The sequence below is a fragment of the Oncorhynchus tshawytscha genome, linkage group LG06, assembly GCF_018296145.1.
Source record: "Oncorhynchus tshawytscha isolate Ot180627B linkage group LG06, Otsh_v2.0, whole genome shotgun sequence".
Lineage (NCBI taxonomy): Eukaryota > Metazoa > Chordata > Actinopteri > Salmoniformes > Salmonidae > Oncorhynchus > Oncorhynchus tshawytscha.
This window is the reverse complement of record NC_056434.1, coordinates 46,334,624-46,340,511: the sequence shown is the minus strand read 5'-3', so window position 1 is coordinate 46,340,511 and position 5,888 is coordinate 46,334,624. Positions and strand designations below refer to the sequence as shown.

Sequence of the window (5,888 nt, the reverse complement as noted above, 5' to 3'; positions counted from 1 at the left end):
CTTCACTCTCTTCCTGCGCTCCCCGTTGGCTATTCTCCCATTCCCGCTCAGCCCAGCCGCAGGATAGGAGCATGCCACTGCTTGATAGGAGGCTTGTGCTTCCAGTGGGACCCAGGGTCAAGAGGATTTTCCAAAGGGCACTTCTCTCCTACTGGTCAGTAAAGGGAGTGGTTAGTGCGACCTGTGTGGCTGTGTGCAGAAAAAAATATCTTAGATAACTAGACAGACAAAAGTATTTGGACACTGGCATATTTTGATTAGTTATGGCTCTGTGCTCCTCTACTTTACATTTTGTTATAATACAATGAATATGGATGAAAGTGCAGACTTGCCTATCTTTGATTTACAAAGCAGATTCACAAGAACTTACAGTATGTGCTGGTGTTGAATAACACTAACTTACATATACGCTGTCTGTTCTGATCAACGGCGTGTGCATCATCCAACACATGGACTATCGACCCAGAGGTACTGGCAGCCTCGGTGTCTGACATCTAAGGATACAATAATATTAAATTAGTCATGTGCAAATTAGGCAATTGAATATGATTCAAAAAATCCCCAGTATTCTCATTCTAACAACTGACAAACCTGAGCTTCGGGATTCATTATTTCCTTTTGAAATCTGGTTTACAAGTTGAATTACGTTTCTTTTAGAGTTTCCATGCGTCTTCTTAGCCTCTGCAGTGCCTTTGTAAAGGAAGACAAATATCAAAAAGAATGATTGAGACTTAAAAGAATGACAAGATTGCTTGGCACACAACAAAGGGGATGGGCTGGGGGACACCAATGACGGTCCTACAAACATCTATTACAATTTCCATTTTTAAGACGACTTTCAAGGTAAAAAAGCAAGTATAAGCATAACATAAGCACATTATACAAGTTCCTGGATGCAACAAAAGCTGATCTGCTTTTATGGATGGACTAAACGAGAAACAGTATAATTAAAAATACAGTTAAGCACACTCTTACAAACGTATCTTACGAGTGACTTATTAGCTTGGTATAACTCTGAAGTGCTTACATACATAAACAGTTTAGCCGGCGCTGTAACAGTATCAGATTAAACACATGAATAAAGGAAAAATAACTAATTGGCTGCTTATTACAGAAGGGAGGAAATCAAACTTCACCCTTATTATTCCTGGCATGAATTCACACTTCATCCTTAATTATTATAATGTTACCATCCTAACATACACACTTCAACCTTTACGAATTTCACCCGATGACATGAAAATTTTGCTAACACAGCGCGGGATTGCCTTCGCTCCAAAAGTGTGCTGCTACAATAAGGATCCCCGTTACAACAGTTATTAGCTACGTAGTTCCGCTTGTCTTATAATTTCCCACGCATAGCGAACACGTAAACAATTCAAACAAAAAACAACGACATAGACTTACAGTTTAACTGTTAGTTACATGTGGTGTTTCACTCTTTTACATGCAAAGCTAAAATAACTAGCAACTTATTTATCTTTGGGTAAGAAAGGGCTATAAAAAAAACTACCAAAACTTTAAAATATATATTTAATGTCGGGATTTATTTAAATATTTCGGCACACATGCATGCTTATGACTTGACAAAACAGATGAAAAGGAACTGGATTTTCTAGCTAGCTTGTATACCAATTCAAGTTACACTGGCAATATTATTTTCCAATGCATGTAACATTGGTTTAACCACAATCATGTATTCTGAATCAAAGATATATGTTTACCAATTATGCTAAACCGCTAGCTAGCACGCTAACCACTAGCTAGCACGCTAATCATTTGCAAGCAGTAAATAAGTATAAGGTAAAAACATGCAAAGTAACAATTGCACAGTAATGAATTGTTTGGATAAGCCTACCAATTTCAATCTCATGACAGTAAATCTGACACAATGCGGCTTTCGGACATTGTCAATGCATGTTGGATTCCACCGAAGGATATACATTAGCTAACATTAGTTACAAATAAAGACAATGGGAACATGCGTTGCTTGCCAATACACCAAATACAATTATAGTTAAAATATTGGTAAACAGTTTAGTTAATAGCTTACCTTCTTGCATGAATGCAAACGTCTGCAACCATCCTCCTCTTCCTTAAAAAAACGGCTTGCCAGGTCAATTTCAAATTCTAGTAAATCCAGTGAAAACTGTTTTCAAAGACTGAAAACTATCACAATTTCAGCAGATTACAGGGAAATGAATGGATTTTTTTTGATAACGGTGCAATATAGAAGTAGTATAAAAACTTGCACCCAGCGACCAAAACTTTTCACCTGCAGCAAAGTTTTAAAAATGCCTCAATAAAAGACACAATTGCTACATGGCAACCCTGGGGAGAGATTTGTCACTGCAGCAAGGTGCAGGGGGAACTGTGTTGACCTGTGACATTTTTGGTAGTTTGGTACATTTGTGCACTCTGCAGTGGGTGAGGGGCAGGTCCTCGAGCGGAAATTATAGAGAGTAGACAATGATTCCATCAGCCCAGATTTCTGAATATGTGTGCAATATTATTACTGTCACCTACATTTCCTTAGACAATTTGGGTCCCCCATCACCACTTGTTCAGTTTACCTCTGCTTTACATCAGAAAGAGACTGCTATGGGACATGGCACAGGCAGCAAAATATTGTGTAGAGGACTTCCAAAGAGTCTGTTTTTTGAAAATATTTATTTTCTAATATTTTTTAAAACATTTTTACATATTTTTTTGTGTGTTAGATTTGCTTTTTGATATGTTGTATACAGTTATTTGCACTGTTGTATATAGTTTTGGTCATTTCACCAATTTGGCCACTTGGGTACATTTGGGCAACTTGTGTGGGACACCTGAGTGACTTCATGCTAAATGTCATGTAGCTCACCCATTCCTGAAGTTTTCAGTCTGAAACTTTGCACACCTACAGTTGCCCTCTTGTGTTATCCATCAAAATTATCTCCAGCATCCTATCTGACTGTGTGGCTATTCTAGTACATGTGAAAGATGATGCTACAACAATAAAAAAACAGAAAACGTATGCTCTTTCTTTCTCTTTTCTTCCACCAGATCTACTGTGTTATATTCTCCTAAATTCAATTAACATTTCCACAAACTTCAGAATGTTTCCATTCAAATGATACCAAGAATATGCATATCCTTGCCTCTGGGGCTGAGCAACAGGTTAGATTAGTTAGATTAGGGTATGTCTTCAGGCGGAAATTGAGAACAAGGGATGCAGCCATAAGAGGGTAAGTACTTACACCCCGTAGTTAAACTTCCCTTGGCTGCAGGAATAAGAAATAAGTCTCTTCTGGAGTAACTGTTATGGACAGGGGAGTAAAATGAGTATTCTTTAACCTTTTGGTTGTGAAATCTCCATAACTCTACGAGTCCAAAGTGTTCCATTTCTGCTTTTAACATTTTAGCTGCCTGTGTGAGGTTGATACTATTAGAGGAAGATCTATCACTGGAATGGTCCAGTACCAAGTTAAAATCCCCTGCTATTATTATCTCTGATGATGGGCACATTAACTTCAAAAAGATGTCTTGGTAAAATGTAGGATCATCATGGTTAGGACCATACACAATCACAATGGTAATGGGCTCAGTGTTAACAAGATGTATATCAGATCATTCTGCCCTGCTGGCTTCAGTACCCGTCAGTAGAGCACAGCCACCCTCAAGAAGATGGAGGTTTGGTACATACTTACTAAATAATCCCACATTTGTAACATTTCTGAACACTCATATAGACATATTTTTTAGCACCAATAACAACCCTCCCTAATTTTATGAGAAGCTCTCCTTGCATATCTGAGGGGGCAAATCATATCCATTAGTTCAGATGCTCGTAAGATGTATAAGGCTCAAGTAGATTCGTTAGGAGAATGAAATTACAGATCTGGAAAATGAACATAGTGTAACATTTGATGACTCAACTCTACAAAAATTTGACTCAAAGCGATTGGAATATAACACCCTGACGACCCATAAAGTGGAAAATGCTCGCAGGAGAACAAAACAAAACCACTACGAACATGGAGATAAAGCAGGAAAGTTGCTTCCTTGCCAGATAAGACGAGAGGATGCTCGTAGAGTTATTAGCTCTATTAAGCTACCCATTAACACAGTTGTTCACAGTCCTGAGGAAATTAATCTAGTCTTCAGGGAGTTTTATGAAACATTGTACAAGTCTGAAGGGGATGCCCCTGCCACAATGCATGAGTTTTTGAACAAACCCAATTTACAAACTTTAACTGATGAGGATAGAGAGCACTTGGAGAAAGAGATTACATCAGAGGAAATTAGGGAATCCATTTTCAACACTGCTGGGGGAAAATCACCAGGGTTAGACGGATTCCCTATTGAATTCTATCGATCCTTTTTACCCAAACTAATTGAGCTTCTTTGCAGTATGTTAAATTATGCCATAGAGACAGAAAAGCTCCCAGACACACTTGAACAGTCACTGATCACAGTTTTGTTAAAACCTGGGAAAGATCCTATGCTTTGTGGGTCGAATAGACCAATATCTCTATTGAACACTTCATATAAGATTCTTGCGAAACTCATTGCTCTTAGACTGGATAAGGTTCTACCGGACTTGGTTGATATGGACCAAACAGGCTTTGTAAGAAACCGCTCATCTCCTGATAATATCAGAAGATGATTTAATATTATGCATTATATAGAGAATGACCAAGAATCTGTAGTGGCGGCTTCATTAGATGCGGAACAAGCTTTTGACCGCATAGAATGGAACTACCTGTTAGAGGTTTTACATAGGATGAATATTGGACCTTAGTATGTAGGTCTGGTTCGATTACTGTACAAATGTCCGGTAGCTCAGATCCTGACTAATGGAAACATTTCCTCACAGTTCTCCCTATCACGTGGCATAAGACAGGGTTGTCCCGCTAGTCTGCTCCTATTTTCTTTGGCTATAGAGCCACTGGCAGAAGCTTTTAGATCTCATCCATCCATAATGTTTGTATAGGTGGGCGTGAACATCTGGTCTCGCTATATACCGATGACATTTTGCTTTACCTCACTAAACAAGAAATTTCCCTCCGAACATTAGTTGACATCCTGAAAGAATATGGGACCTTTTCAGGATATAAAAAAAATAAATAAATCGCAGAATATAATTATGCCTTTTAACAGGGCAGATATGCAGAACCCAATCTTACACCAAACATTTTCTTGGAAACCACAGAAAATGACATATCTTGGATTGCAAATTTCTTCTGAAATTATTAAGACATATCAACTGAACTATACTCCACTTCTCAAAAAGGTTGGGGAAGAATTGGATAGATGGCGGGATATACCAATTTCTCTTATTGTGCGGGTCAATTGTGTAAAGATGAATATATTACCAAAATTCTTGTACCTTTTTCAAACCTTGCCTTTTCCTTTTCCCAAAGTATTTTTCTAACAACTTAATAGGAAGATTTCTTCATTTCTGTGGAAAGGGAAAACCTCCAGAGTGAAACTCACAACTTTATGCAAACCATACTCAGAAGGAGGACTCACTCTACCTGACTTCCAGTTGTATTACTGGGCATCTCAGTTAAACTGTGTGGATATGGCAAGATACAACAACAAGTTTACCCTCTGGGAGACAGATAGAGGAGGAGTGTCTGACCCCTGCTACATTGGCATCTATTCCTTATATTAGCCCACCTAAAGCTTTGCTAGGTCTCATAAACAACCCTTTCATTAAAAACACTTTAAATCTATGGATTGAAGTCTGGAAACAAACAAAAGAGCTTAGATCTATATATGAACAAACACCTTTCTATAATAACCACATCTTACCCAAAGCCCTGAGAGATGGTATTACATTTTCTTGGTTCAACAAAGGAATTAAAACATTTGGTAATCTGTATAGAGAAGGTGAACAACTA

The 5,888-nt window shown here is 38.1% G+C and overlaps 1 long non-coding RNA gene across 1 annotated transcript; it reads right to left on the bottom strand.

Moving 5' to 3' along the window:
- Positions 1 to 416: 416 nt before the first annotated feature.
- On the bottom strand, positions 417 to 1,431 carry LOC121846682. The gene is made up of 3 exons (XR_006083624.1): positions 1,137 to 1,431; positions 592 to 690; positions 417 to 494 (listed from the first exon to the last, which is right to left on the bottom strand). It is a non-coding gene; the product is annotated as an uncharacterized LOC121846682 (long non-coding RNA).
- Positions 1,432 to 5,888: the final 4,457 nt, after the last annotated feature.